Raw genomic sequence first — 15,730 nt, forward strand, 5'->3', positions numbered from 1 at the left:
TGCAACTTAGTTTGTTCTTTCAGACTTGTTTAGCTTGTAAGTCATCAGCATTCCTGACTTGAGAGAGTGGAGTGGTTTGAACCTTTCTATGTGAACAGCAGGAGTGGTTTCCCCTCCATACACTCATGGCAGTCGTACAGATGAATGCAGCAGAGAAAATGGCAGACGAAAGTGTTGAGAACGGCTCAGTCATGCTGCTGCACCCCAATTCCTTCTTTTCTCCTTGTACAAGAGTAATTTTTCATTGAGGCATCTCAGCAATGTTGGGTTTTGTTTATCCCTCACTCCAGATGGCATTCTCATAGTTGTATCTGATTAAATTGCACAGTGGTTTAAGATGGGAGCCAATAAAGGGCTGTAATTAATTGCTGACAGTCTTCGTTATTGCCACATGCTCATCTCTTAATGAAGATGCCGTATTTTGTGAAATGGAAGACGGTAGATTAGATTTGAATTTGCATCGTGTGTCTGCACTGATTGTCATGCCGATGCCTGCAAACCCAACGTTCTAAAGTATATTTCTGGGAAACATTGATTTTTAAGGTCCATTTTTATCCAGTCAAAAGCTTCTTCCTTATATACAATCACTATTTGCCTGTCAGCCAAAATGGTATGTAACAAGTTGATTAAATGCTGTTCAGAATTCTCCGCACACACTTGTGGCCTTTTCTAGGGCTTTCAGTGAACAAGAATCAACCATTAGTTTGAAATCTGTAGGTTATTACAGATGAATGTTCACTTCTTCACATTTCGAGTAGTCTCACTTAATCGATGCTACAATTAGGACGATGGGTGAAGTGCTGTTCTAGCCATCAGAGTAGAGTGTGTTTCTTCATTTAAATCAACTCAAACCTGCATTTTTGTTGTGGTTTAGAGTTCTGCAGCAAAGAAAAGAAATTATAGATAAATGCTCTTTTGATTCACAGCGGCACAATATTGAGCTCAACAGCACTGTTTTCAAGTTGTTGGAAGTAAACAAAAACTTTCACTTTTTTTCCTTTAGCTCCTGTTGATAAAGGGAAAGTTGGCTCTATAGAATTTATTCTTTTTCCGTATCAAAGCATAAGCCCACTTAAATTCAGTTTTACTACAGATTTTTTTTTTTTAATAAAGGCTATAATTTTGAGAATAAAAGGGTATACAGTACACTACCCACAGTATACTTAATATTTGTATTTATGTTCAGACAATCCAGTATACCAGATGCAACTGAATGCCTCATAAAATCACTGCTGTTGGTAAAGTCTCATGAGGTACCACTGTGTTTTTCCATCTGATGCCCTGTGGGGCGTTTTGGACTGGTTAAATGCTGCAGGCAGCTGAAACGGGTCCTACATAGATTTTCTGCAATATGTGATGACATACAGACTGAAGTTAGCTTAGTTGGGTACATATGTTGCATACTCTGACAGTTTTCATGTTTGACTGGTCCTGCATTTTCTTTAACAGTATTTAATTAAAATACAGGCAGAACTGACAGGGCTGTATCTAATATTTTTGGTCCATCTCTTTCATTATAACACTTGTAATTGTTCAAGGTAGTTATAGAAGATTTTATAGGAGAAAGCCCTATTTCTATTAAATATGACACCTATATTTGATAGTTTTTAAGCTGTAAAGTGTATTTCAATATTCTGTCAAGCTGAAACAAAATTAAGACATCTAAGCCTTATGTATTTCTCCTTTTGCCCTGTGATTCTCAAAATAAAATGCATCATAGGTGCTGATGAAGATTCTCAGTCATCCAGGTCATAGTCATTCCGTAAAAGTTCAAATAATATCCACTGGACTTGGTTTCCAAGATTTGAAGACGTTTCGCCAGGAAGCTTTCTCAATTCAACGACCGACCCTTAACAATCATAGACAGGTTTCAGGTATTACAGGAGACAATCCTCCCCTTAACGGCGATAACGATATTACAGGCTAACAATGGAACCAAACGACCCACTGATCGGTTACCATTTGCATGTTTCCAAGCAATACAAGGCCATGTCTATATAAGACTCAAACTCACTGCGGATCCAGACATTTGAATTGAGAAAGCTTCCTGAAGAGGTGGCGAAACATCTTCAAATCTAGGAAACCAGGTCCAGTGGATATTTTTTGAACTTTTACGGAATGCATCATAGGTCTGCACACTTAAATGCCTTAATGAAGGTCTTATTTGGGAATGTTTTTCTAAAGTTTTAAGTATTGTCTGCACAGAATGTTTTACAATTGGGTCTGATTATGACAAGGAATCTATTCATCAGTCCATATTCTAAAGCCTTTGCAAGTTTTAGCTTTTAAACCCTAATGTCTGATATCCCTGTTTTTCCTTTGCAAACTCTATGATAAATGCTAAACTTTAGATCAAAAAACTTTTTGCATGTAGATGAGAGATAACGGAAAGGAAATGCCGCAACTTGAAAACCATTTTGTGCTTTTGTCCGTGTCTATGCGTTAAACTTTTCCTGTTTTCTCCCCCTTCAGCTTTCAAAGCCATTCAGTCACTTATCGCTCTTTCCTAACAGCTTTTGCTGTCACCTTGCCATATTTTCAGTGTGATTGTTGCTGTTTCATGTGCGCACCTGTGAATGTTTGCATTAGCTAAGGAAAGAGGGAAAAAAACAAACACAGGTTGAGAGGCAACACTCAAACCAGCCCACCTCTGTGCAACATTTCCCGCCCATTCAGAAACCCTGCAGAGCCAATCATATGGACCCTGATTGGCTTACACCGCGGGACGCTGTTTGACAACAGCTATGCTTGTGAATGTGGGTGCAGGTTGATGATTCAGCAGACTTCCTGGCTTTCTGAGGGGGAAGTCCTGAGTGCAAGAACAAATACCCAATCAGCACTCCGCATCTAGCACAGTAGGTCAATGACATACCATCCAGGCCGTGAATCATGATGATGGATGTATTGATTGATGCTACAGACAGGTAAACAGCACTTGTGCACATAAACCTCCTTTTATCAGTTTTTTTTGTTGTATTGCTGGCATCCATCTGTCTGCACTCCCCTATGAAACAAAGGGATGCACAGAGATGTAGAAAGGCAGAACATCAGCGATAAGCGCTGGGAATAACACAAACATCCTTTGAGGAAAATGGATGCCTGTGGTGTTGGTATTGAAAACAAGCTAAATGATTCTTTGACTGCGGCTTGTTTAGTATCTCACACACTGATCAAAGGCCTTCCTCAGTCCTAATGAATCAAGTTTTACTGCAGCATAAAGGTTTTCTTGCTGCTCTCCTTGATTTTTGGCGATTATTTTTCTTTTATAAGGTGGATACAATGAGACGATTCATTAGGCCTGCAGTATTGCTGCTTTCCTTTAAGCTTGTTGGTTTTTGCGCGTCATCTATAAATGTGCACCATTGCTGATGCAAGCAGAAACATGGAGACTCAGACTGTTAAGTGTTCCAGACTAAGTAGAAGCTGATGTACTGACGCTCGTCACCCACGCTCGCATTCTCCACCTTGATGCAGTACAGCATCTTCAGCCCAAAACATCTGTTAATCAGGTTTATATTGCACAAGAGCATGTGTCTGGCGAAGTATAGTATAGCCTTTAAATGACCCATTTTGAAACTTTACTGTTGAACAGTTCTGATGTAAATCTGGGACATCTTGTCTGATCTCTGCTTAAAGTTTGCCTCTTTAAAAGTCCAGCATGTGTCATGTCTCTTCTCAGCTTTTTAGGGAGGATATTTTAATGAACCTACATGAAAATAAAGGCTGTGATTCATAATTTGTCTTTATAAGTGTAAGTTTGAATCAAGTTATATAGTCTATTGAGTTTCTAATTGCATATAGGCGGTTTTAAGACTTTATTGTTCCCTTGGATCAGTTTTATTTAAAAGGAGTTGTGTTCAGGTTCCTCTTTAAAGGAGGAAGTTGAGTCATATCAGGAGTTTATGGAGGGTCAGTCCTAAAGCATGTTTTAGTCAAGACTGAGTCAAGTCTCTAAAGAGGCTTAATCAAACTAACAAGGAAGGTTCTTTCAAATTTTACCGTAGTCCTTAGAGGTTAAATCTGATTCTTGGTTTAAAACCCTGGTCCTCCTCCTGAAAGCTGTCGAAGATTCAGAAACCATATTTGTTTAATAAAGAAATATAGGTTTAATGGGTCCATGTTGAAGGCAGGAAGGTATAGTCAGTCTAGTAAAGGACCTCTCCAGAAATGCCAAGCAATATCTCATCCTCTTCTCTGCTCCTGTGACTTTTCCTTCCTTTGACATCCCCCCTGTGGCTTTGCTCTCACTTTCACACTTGGCTCTCCTCCCATGCCCCCTCACTCCCATATATCTCCTTCCACCCTAAAACCAACCCGCCGTCTGTCTCCAGCGGTTGCGTGGTTACGGTTTGTTCTGCTCATCAAGCACCCGCTGTGCTTAAACAGTCTGTCAAAAGTTTAATTACTCCTCCTTTCATCATTTTCCCCCCCTTCTCTACCACCAAGCTAGTTGCTTCCTGCAGTTTACTGGTTTTTCCTTCAACTACTCCATTTCCTTTCATCTTTGGGCTCGTCCTTCATATTCTGCCAGTCCCTTTACTCTTTCCTGCAGGATGACTGGGTCTAACTTATCTTTTACCATTGATCTAATTTTTTTCTACTCTGCTTCCTCTTTTAACTTTGCGATATTGCAGAATATCTCATTTCTACTGATTGTTAAACTGTTTTCGCAGCTCTTCATTTCTTCACTTAAGTGTCTCTTTAGTCTTTTCTTCCCTCATAAGTCTCCTCAAACCTTTCTTGCATTCTCTCCACAATCTTAAGTGTTTTTTATGGCCTTCCTTGTCCCTATACCATCCTTTTCACCTGTCCCATCATTGCTAAATGCTGTAATCAAGAATCCAGCCTTTCTCATCCTACCATTTGTCCTTCACTCAGGCATCTCCATTTCATGGCTTCAAATATCCCCCATTTTGCTCCTTGATTGAAAGCTGCTTAACTCACCAAGGTGTCTGACGTTCCAAATCCCTCGTCCATCATCCTCGACATCTAATCACCCCTCTGCCCTCGTCTGTTTTATGTAATTATCCATGAATGTCTGCCGCCATCGTGCTCCGCCACACTTTTTGATCGCTTAATCAGACTGTCCCTCCTCTCTTTTTCGCTTTTTACTCATAAATTAACAATAATTATGCTCCCTAATGCGCTGTGAAGCATTGTGCAGTGGAATTGTAAGGGTTTTCACATGGGGGTTTATGAATCGGAAGATTTTTACTTTCTCTTATAACAGTGAACCAAACTTTTTACTTTACAGGCTAGAAAGAAATTGTGGATCATGTTGTTTTAGCCTTTCTTTCCAGAAGATGAAGTTTTATGCTCAGTCCTTTCTATCCCCATACGTTCTACTCATTCCCCCATCCTCTCATTCACTTTCCAGTCTGTTCATGCTGGCAAGTCTCCCTTTTTGAACAGTGTTTATCCCATCTGCTCCTCTCTCCTAACTGTAGCCCATGAATGGCAGACACCCCTGGTAACAATGAGCCAAACGGAGCATCTACAACATAATTGAGGGAATGGTTCTTTTATGGAGCTTTTATTCTGCTGGTTGAACCAGAGGTCCTTAGCTCCTCTGCTTGCTTGCTGCACTCATTAGCAGAAGAGTACAGAGCATTTATAAGATTATGATTTGGATAAAAGGAAATCAAAGGGTCTCTGTCACGCTTCAAAAGGTTCAGTTAGCACTTAGTCTGAAAGGATCAGGTTTGAAGCAAGAGTCAATGATTGTTTAGATGGCCCAGGGATCGTTGGTGGCCTGAAAATGTACTGTCTGTATTTATTGGGTTTAAGCATGGGGGGGAAAAAAGCTTAAATCAATATCATATTCTCTAGTTGCAGCAACTCATTTTCCACCCATTAATCTGTTTATTAGTCCATTCATCCATCTGCTGTCCCTGATCCATCTGTCAATCAACTCATCCATCCATTTGCCTACTTCCAGCCAATTGGCATTCATCTTACTCTGCTAAAACCCACTCATGAAGCAAAGCGATCAAAGAACCTTTGTGTTGATTCAGTCTATTTTATAGTCTAATGTTTAGCACAGCTTAATACTCTTTATCACGTATGAAGAGGGTTGATAGTTGCCTTCAGATAAAACTCAGACTTTCCCTGAAAGTTGTACTCCTTAATTGGCACTTGTATTATACTATGAACCCCAGTAATGCTTTCCTTTGTGGCTAAATGGTGGGTGTTTTTTTTTAATAAAAAGAACTACAGCTCTATCTGTAAATGTTAATGTTTTTACTGCAGAAAGCTTTCATAACAACCTTTTGTTCTTTTTTCTTTTTCTTTTTTTTTTTTTACAGTGGAGCACTGTTTGTTTTTCTTTCTATGCACTGTTATTTTTTCATCTTTCTGTTAGCTTTTCATCTCATCTACTCATCCTAATCTTCCTTTTCCCCCGTTTTCTCAGTTATATTTCATCTTATGTGATGAAGCTCCATTCACTGATTCTCACTCCTCCCCTGCCATCCTTTCATCTACCCCGTCTTAGCCCTCACTCCCATGTCAGCCCTCCCTCTGCCTCCCTATCTGTTTCTTTCTCCTCGCCCTCTTATCCTCCCGATCCAGTCAGCCTGATCTCATGTGTCAGTGTGCCAAATCTGCTCGTGTTTGTGTGCAGACACGGCTTATGTAAAGAGCCTCAAATGAAGAGGTTAGAGCACAACAAACGCTCCTCTTCCCCACATCTATTCATGCTACCTTCATACATGAGATGCAGCAGGTGAGATTACATGAAGGCCCAGGTGATAAAAGCCAAACTAAGACGCACCTATGGAGTAGTCTAATGCAGGACAGCTGGCTGACACAGAGGAGTGTCAGTGCGGTGTGGGGTAAGAAAGGAGGGATGTCAGAGCTGCAGCAGAGTGATGAAAGCTTACAGTCATCTGTGCCATATGCGAGATCTAAAACTGCGTCTTTCAGTCTGTGTGCACTCAGTTTGCCTTCTATGCTTGTGCTACAAACGCACATCTGTTCATTATTCACAGTCCGAGTGTTTCTGTGTGAGACAGAGCAGTGAGTTCCCCTGCCACTGAGCGTTTATGCCCACCCCAGTGATGTACTCAATGATTCAGCACACACAGGCTACCATGCAGATATAGATTTGACTTTGCTGGACCAATATATGTTTAATCTTTCTGCAGGGCCTTACAGAAGTGCCCACACCCCTCAAACGTTTACTCATCTTGACAGGCAATGACCACAAACCCCACCTTGTTTGTTAGTATTTCATAAGCTGGACCTTAAAGTAGCATCTTTGAAGGAAAGCTCTAGAGGCATTTTTTTTCCAAAATGGCAAACGACCCTTAAACTTAGCACCTTAATTTTAAAGTGTTGCTTGAGGTTCCTTGATTTGGACATATATATCACTACGATGTCTTATGAACATTGCAATGGGCACGGTTTTCCAACATGGTCAATTTTAGTCCCATTTTACCAGAGCACCTTCTTCCAATTTTTTTTTTCTCTGTATCCCATAAATGCATTGTGACAACCTGCTGTTTTAATATACAGATTGATTTGTAGAGTATATTACTTAGGCTACCTTCACACCGTAGCCTGAAGTGACCCAAATCTGACTTTTTTTGCCCATAAGCGACCTGGATCTGATCTTTTCAGGATAGTTTTCAGGGCAATCAGATTTTTTTTTTCCAATGCCCCCCAGGCTGCTTGGCTATGTGGTCCTGAATCTGATACAAATCTGATCTTTTCAAATGTGACCTGTGTCTGAGCAGTCAGGTCGTATCCATCCAACCTGAATGTCATCAATACCCAACAGTGGTCACTCTTCTGCTTCTTGCTACAGAGAGTAGTATTTATGTTTAACCATCTTGGAAAGATTAAGTTTTTAAGGTTTGTGAAGGATCGCCAGATGCTCTCCAGCACTACCCTCCATGTGTACTTCCGTAAACATGGAGCACGCCTGCTTGTGACATCATTGCGTCCTCTACTGCGCATGCCAGAACTTGGGTTGTATGAATGCAGTTCACACAGGAGAATTACATACAAGTCACAAATATTTGGCGACGCAAAAAAATCGGATTTCACAAAAAAATCGTATTGAACATCAGGGCCTGGAGTGCGAACGTAGACTTAGTCGTTAGATTCTCTTACCTGAGCTCTTGGCTGATTTCTGATCAGTGTTCTTTCTACAAGGCTTGTCTATTCAGGTTATCAGCCATGTGAGGCTTGTACCACTTTTCTGACCTTTTTTTTTTCTTTTAATTGGAAAGAGGCTTTTGAACCTAACCCTTGTATTGGATCTGCTACAAAACCTGCTGTTTTCCTTGGTCTGCAGGATTCAAATGTTCTCTAACCAACCTTTGTGGCCTTCACAAAGCAGCTGTTTGTGTCCTGAGATTAAATTACACGATAGAACTCCAGTTCCAGGTTGAGGGACATCAGATTTTTTTATAGGTTTCATTTAGGGGCATCCAAGTAAATGGAATTTATTACAAGTGCATGTTAGTTTTTGTCATAGTAGTTTATTTCAAAGAATTATAATATGCCACAGTTTGTGGGATTTAAATATCTTTTGCCAGGCAGTGTGTATGAGTTTGAAACTCTGTGGACGTTACCTTTTCCGTCTGTGCGCCTCTATAATCCGAATCAGCTCCACATGTTATCCAGGTTTAGGTTTGTGTGTTTGTGTGTGTTGATGGGATGCGTGTCAGTATAGAGCACAGATCTCGCCTGGGGTGTTTGTGCTGATACGAGGCCAGCCCAGGGCTGGGTGGGTTGTTTTTACTGATGAAACCTTTCCCACTCTCTCCTCCACATGTCAAAAAGAAAAACGGCCGATGTAGGTCAATGTCAGGCAACCAGCGAGTTGAAGAAATCTCAATCCCACAATATCCGCTTAGGCTCTTATAGACAGAGAAAAACCTGGAAAATCCTAATGTACTTGCTTGATTCCGGTCACTGTATTCCAAAATTCAAAGAGAGATCCAAGAATCCACTTGGCTAAAAATCATATCGTTTCCTCGTGGCAGTGCTCAACTTTGCTCCTTCTCTCCAGCTTTTCGCTCGTGTTCATTCTTTGTCTTCTATCTCTCATCCCCTTTACTTCCAATACTGATTTCCGTGCTTCTCGTTGCGATTCACATTTGCTCTCCGAAGCTGAATTATTCCTTTCTTATGACCTTGGGTGGAAATGCAGGCAAGCAGGATGGTGGAGACGAGTATATTGTTAGAAATCTGAAACAAAAGCAAAGGGAAGATTGTGAAAAAACTGAAAATAAGATGTGCAGACACATCATTCACTCCAACTTCCCCCTCCTGTCCATCTCCCCTCCTTCATCCCCAAGGATGCAACTCCATCTCACAGCTCCTAATTCACCCCAAACTCCCTCCTCTTCTTTCCCCTTCGCTCCCTTTCACCTGTCTGTCAGAAACAATCAATAGCCGCAAGACCCTCTTAATGCTCCTCAGCAGGCTGCATTGGCTTATTTCTGCACAAATGCACGCGTGCACACTGACGCGCGGTCGTGCAACACTTTCACACACCTCCACAGTCGCTGCCACCACATTCAGTAAGTAGGCTTGCAGTGATACTCCACACACACACACACACACAGCCTCTTCCTCCCTCTCGGCACACACATGCAGCTCACACAGCTTAATGAAACAACTGAGCTATTGATCAGCTTCATGAATGTCACAGTTCAAAAGTCCCCCCCACCCTCCACTCCACTCCCACTCCCTTTTTGCCTGTCAATCAATCTCCACAAGCCAACTCTGTTAAAAATATCCCATCTAGGCAAGCTGTAACACCCGTGTGGTTTCTCTGCTCCAAACTGAGAATTGTGATGCGTTTGTTTCCTCCCTGCTTACTTTCCTTTTTGACAATTCCAATCTAGCTATTTAAGCATAAAACTCATCTCTCTATCCCTATCCGATATGCTCTACCCTGTGATGAAAAGGTGGAATTACTAACCTTGTTTTCCGGATCATTCCACCGCGACTCCTGGAGCAGTCACATCTCTGTCTCCGCGGCTCTTGCTCTATCTCGGCTCCGCAGAAAAACACCCATCTCCCCCCTCTCTTTTTTCCTCTCTCTATCTCTCTCTGTCTATCCCAGCCCCCCTCCTCCTCTCCTCTGCTCTCTCCCCTCAGTCGGTCTCGACAGCTGCAGCAGCGCTCAGTCTGCCTGCGCTGACACTCTTCCGTCAGGCTGTGGGCTGATTGAATTTTAAGTCATGTTAATCCCACAGAACAGGTACTGAATGAAGGAGGGGACGAAGACTAGAGAGAGGGAATAACAGGGACATGGGGAGAGAGGCGAATCAGAAATTTCCCCGCTCTCTCTCTCCCTCACCCTTCATTCTACACTTGCGCTTTATAAATTCATCGATGTCTCTGACCTTTTTTCCCACCCTTTATATTGTTTATCAACTTCATCATCATATGGATAAGAGCGTTACTCCCAGGTTGGAAAGTAGAAAACATTTGTGATCGTCGCAGCTCCAGGCTAAAAGGAGAGTTAGGCATAAAGATGAGGAGGGGTAGGGATGCTGGGACAAGGAGACGAGTAGGGTGGGGTTGGGGGGTGCTAAAGAAAAGGGTGCCATCATGTATTAGAAATTAGGTGATGCAAAGAATTGCATACAAAGGAAAAATGAAGCTAGTTTAAGGTGACTGCAAAGCTAATTACATCATATTAGTGGATAAGAGTCAAATTAGTGCTAAATGTCCAGAGTTCCTTTTGCTTCATGCTGCTGTGGGCGGAAGAAAGAACAAATGACATGGATGCAAAGGTGTCTTATCGGGTGTTGAATTTACATCAATTACAAGGTTCACGTTTAATTTAACATTCTCATATAAGCTATTAGGCTTTTAATCAAAAGCCTTGGAAAGATGAAATGTCTAAAGAATTCAGTTTACATTGACATATTTTACTCATATTGCAGAGTTCTGGTCTGAATATTATTTTTGATATACAAAAATAACAGAAGCACAGCACAGCTTCAGTGGCTCTGATTTAATAAAAAAAATAAAAGAAAAAAATCACCGAACAATTTGAAACGCTTTGGATGTTAAGGGTTTATTTTCTATGAGCCAAAATGGGTCGTAATAATAAAGCAGGCTCAAATATAAACATTCTGATATTTAGACATGTCGATTAGCAGGTAGCAGCTTATCAGCAGCCGTTTTTGCAGCCAATCCACAATCTTCTGGCAACTCTCAGGCTGGGTATCTGACCGCTCTTCATGGACGCATTGGTTGGAATTTATTTTAATTGGTTGGTTCCCTCACACAGATGGTGCTTTTAAGGATATGTCTCGCATCTTCTTCAGGGTTGACGCTGTTCCAGAAGCTTAATGTTGGGCTGCTTTATTCTTTCCAGAACCGGTTATGAAGTGTGTTGCTTTATTGTCCTGTTGAATTACCCGGCTGTGTCCAAATTTCAATGGCCGTGATTTTAAAGTTGAGGAATTTGGAGGTATTCCCCATCTTCATTATTCCTTTGTGTTCATTGCTCCAGGAATGTTTGCGCGCACACACAAAAAATGTGGTGAGGTGTTCCAAGGTTTTGAAGCCTCATTGCTGTCATTGTGAAGAAGTATCTCAACCTGTGTGTCATTATACCGTAAAATATTCACTATTAGGCGTTAGAGGTGTTCATTTCCGTGGTGCCAATTCCTGATTCCTAATCCTACTGAAAACATTCACTATTTTAAACCAAGATTTCTGATCACTTTGTACCACATTTAAGTTCCAATGGTAATCATTTCTTCCTCTGATTAACTTAGTCTGCCACAAGGGGCGCTGAAAGATGCACTACTGGTCTTGATCTCTAACTGCTCCTTTGTCCCAGAATATTTGGCTCTAAATTCTGTTGGATTTCTTACAAACTTTGCATAAATGTTAGTCTAGTCCTCCTTTTGATCCATGATGTTGTAGCTGTTCATGTTTTCTAATGATCAATACTTTAGGTTGTCTGTTTTATCTGATCTCTGCCTCCCTGGTTTGCATTGCTTTTTATTTACTCATAAATAATGCAGCAGTGGCTTGCAAGATTAAGATGTTTTGCGGCCTTTGATTCAAAGCTGTTGTGATTGTTTTAAGTAACTCTTTTTCTATATTGAACGGTTGAATATCAACAATCATCTTCTGTTGTTGACTCTCTATTCTGAAGGTAAAAGAATAGAAAGCCAGAAAACACTTTCCCCATGAGGAATCCTGACACTCTCTAAAACACTTGATTTGTTATCCCACCGTATCATTTTCCCGGTGTCTTGTAAATCATCCATGTGTTCAGCTTGCCACCCCTATTTTAATCTATCTAACCTAACAGGGTGGATCCTCCTGTGATTGTCCTGATTATTAAAGGAAATGGTTTGTTTTTGTCTCTAACTGGATTTAGTCCATTCAATTCAGAGGTATCAATTCTGATCTTGACTTTAGCTGGGGCTAAATGCAAGCAATTAATTATACAAATGGGGATAACCATGCAGTTTTGGGCAGTCCCTTTGAGAAATGCATGCATAATTAACCCTTAATTGCTTCCAAAAAGGGAAACAAGTAGTTGTTTGAATAATTAAAAGACCTGAAGCGATAAGTTCAGATGCTGCAGACTTTAACTTTCACCAACATACTCACTGCTGTGCAGTGGAAGCAAATATAAATGTTTAAACCAAGCATAGGGTTGAAGGCCTTATCGTTCAATCCATAAATGATTATAGCCCACTCCTGCATAAAAGTTGCATGCAAGCACTGAGATACTTTTTTAAAATAAGGTTTTACTGCTTATAAGGGTGTTGTGACACTATAAAGCATCAGCCTTGCTTCTATCGTTGATGGGGAGCAGAGATGTGATGAGGAGAAATGAAGGGAGTCGGCTGGTATGACAACAGGCAGCGAAAGTGCCCTAAGCAAGCGTGGGTCCGACCAGGATGAAAGTGTGAGCAGAGGACAAGGGAAGCAAACGCATGAGTGCTGTCTGGAGAGGGCAGAGGTAGAAAGGAGAGGCCAAGCATCCCTGGAGGCTATGAAGATGAGAGAGGAAAAAGAGGAAGGTTGGTGGAGCAAAGGATGGAGTGATATGAAGGCGATGGGAACAAACGCAGGCGATGGCACTTCAAACGCTGGTTGATTTTCCCCGCCATGTCGATAGCTGCTGGAAATAGGCATTTAATGGGAAGCATTTCTGGGTGCTGCTCTGTTGCTCTGTCTCATTTCTGAAGCAGAACATATAACATCAGAACTATCAAATGTTGGAATTAAGTCATTTCCACCATTCAAACACGTGCAGTTTAGTGTGTCGACATCAGAGCGGTGATGAAACTTCAGATGGGAAAAGAGGAAGGAAAAAGATTTTCTTTAGTTATGAATGTTTACTTCAAGGTGAATCTTGGTCTTCAGTTAGTTTTCCATTTTTACCATCAATCTTATTATCTACCATCTGTTCACCTCTGATCCACACAAAGGCAGACTGCTGACTAGTATGTGCAATAGAAGCCCGTTTACCTGTTAGATAAGTGCGGCATCTGTATTTAATGTTGGATAGTTTAGAGGAGAAAATGTTAGATTTTTTTTTTTTAGATCATATGGTTTGATAGAGACTTGATTTAATTTTCTAGCAGGGCTTGACACCTGCCCCCACTACACCTGCTCTAATGTCCACAGCATCACTGTTCCTGATTGGCTGGTAAGCTCTGCTGATCTAAACCTCATAGTGAATTGAAATGTTGCTTTCAGGGGGAAGATGAGACTCTAAATCAAACAATTGATCCAATTAAACCAACCTGAGATTCCTGAACATCTCAGCACAGCCAAATACCGATGACCATATTTTTAAAGTAGACAGATGTGTATATTAGAAATATATACTTTGATATGCTTAAATCCTACCTGCATTTTTCTGAACAAAGTTTAGGTTTTCTTATACGGTAAATGAACAGAGATTTTGAAATACTTTGCGGCGTCCTCTGCTAAGCCTTCAAAGCAAGGTTCACTGAACGAAAATTTAATGGCTCATTTTATCTAGTCGCATCTCATTTAAAGAGCTCAGTTTTCTTCCTTTGTGGGTTCACAGTTAAAGTTTTAGTGGCGTTCTTGTCAGTAGATGACCTTGGTGAAAGAGGAGGGAAAAAAGTGACTTCCTGATGGCTGGCTGATGAAACCCTGGGTTTATTCAGGGCGACCAACAGTTGGTCTGCTGAAACCTTTTTTTTTCATTTGGCTGGAAAAAAACCTTAAGGGAGAAGTTTAGAGTTGCTGTGGCCGTATTCCTTCTGTGACTGTAGATAAATCCAGTTAAAATAAAGCACACAAGGGGAAGTGTTCTCTCTGTAGCAGTGACAGCTGAGCTGTGAGACTGGCAGGATCTTTAGAGGAAAGCTGCAGTTAATCAGGAGACGGACGGACCTGTTCGACTTCATTCTGGCCAAATTGGCCTACAAAGGAAACGTCTTTAGGGGAGGAGGCCAACAGACCCAGAACACAGTCAGTCAGTGTGCTTATTCTCAAACTGATCTAATACTTGGTATCCTGGTTGTCAATCAACTGGGAATATGTCAGTGACAAGTTTGTAGCTCGTTGCATCTTGAGGTGCAGAAACCTTTTAAAATAATCAGGCCATTGCAGGAAACATGGGTCAGATTAGTTTACCAAGATACAGAGATAACTGCGAAAATGAGGTTGTAATGGAAGACCAGATTTTATAGCAGGAGGACTGTTAACGCTACTCTACTGCTGCATTTCTACTCAAAGAACCTTTTCCTTGAACCTTAATGGTAAAGATTCACCCAGGCAAAGCTTGTCACACTAGGAAAAGGTGGCAGGATATTTAGTAGCTGAACCCTGGGAGAAGATTTATAAGGGGGAACTGAACTTTTGACCTGTCCAGTCAAATCTTTGTTTGTGCTATCATTTCAGCTTCTTGGTTTGTGCATACGAGCCAACATGGGACTCCCCTCCCCCTTAACATACATTCACTGTCCCACTAGCACCAACGGTGGTGGACTTCAGAGTTACTATTGTGTCTTTAGAAGCATTTCTTCTTCTTGTGTACCTTAATGGCGGTTGGAAAAACATGAAGGCAGTTTCTCAATTCACAAGAATGCAAGTACAGACTTGTGTTCTTGCCAACTATGTTCTTGAGAACAACACAGGACTTGGGGAGAACGGGAGCACGCACCATAAATATGGGTCAACTGGAACAGAAGCGTACTCGTGACGTCACCACACGCCTGGCTCGTCTAGAGCTACATTTTACCTCTTAAGTCTCTAGATAATAATAAATTCCTTTTTTCATTTAGTGGGGGAATAATAATTAACAGTCAGATAACACAAATCAAATATACATTTTGCAAAAATAAAACAAAAATATCGCCATCATAGCCAACAGTCCTTCACCCACGGCTATGCGGAGAGACAGCTGTTGCAGACGGGCTGCGGTTAGCCTAGGGTGCGAGTTAGCCACGGAGGTCCGCTGGCTAACTCGCACCCTCTATACTCCTGATTATTTTTATTTTTTTTATTTCCAATTGAATTGGTAAATGGACCATATAGTGATGCTTTAAAGTATAATATTCTCTCCTCAAATTATCTTAAAACATACTTTTACTGAACAACAGCAACAGAAAAGAGAACTTTTAAATTTCTCTTTAGATCCCTGTAAAATATAACCTACTCCGCCAGATTGATTTGCTCCGCATATCCATCTGGAAATCTTCCGTTGAAGTAATTTTGGGAAGGGGCGAAAATACTGGTTAGCTGATTGGCC

General features: G+C 41.1%; 2 protein-coding genes across 3 annotated transcripts in view; one reads left to right on the forward strand and one right to left on the reverse strand.

Moving 5' to 3' along the window:
• lrfn4 (leucine rich repeat and fibronectin type III domain containing 4) overlaps positions 1-10,304 on the reverse strand; it is a 46,613-nt gene extending 36,309 nt beyond the window's left edge. The window contains exons 1-2 of the mRNA XM_015373839.1: positions 9,938-10,304; positions 8,580-9,198 (exon numbers count right to left, since the gene is read on the reverse strand). The gene's annotated coding sequence lies outside the window, so the exon portion shown is untranslated. The remainder of the gene's footprint in view (positions 1-8,579; positions 9,199-9,937) is intronic.
• Positions 1-15,730, forward strand: part of pc (pyruvate carboxylase) — a 373,340-nt gene that overhangs the window by 242,666 nt on the left and 114,944 nt on the right. The gene's annotated exons all lie outside the window — the stretch shown is intronic.

The sequence above is a fragment of the Cyprinodon variegatus genome, unplaced genomic scaffold (assembly GCF_000732505.1).
Source record: "Cyprinodon variegatus isolate N-32 unplaced genomic scaffold, C_variegatus-1.0 Scaffold93, whole genome shotgun sequence".
Taxonomy (NCBI): domain Eukaryota; kingdom Metazoa; phylum Chordata; class Actinopteri; order Cyprinodontiformes; family Cyprinodontidae; genus Cyprinodon; species Cyprinodon variegatus.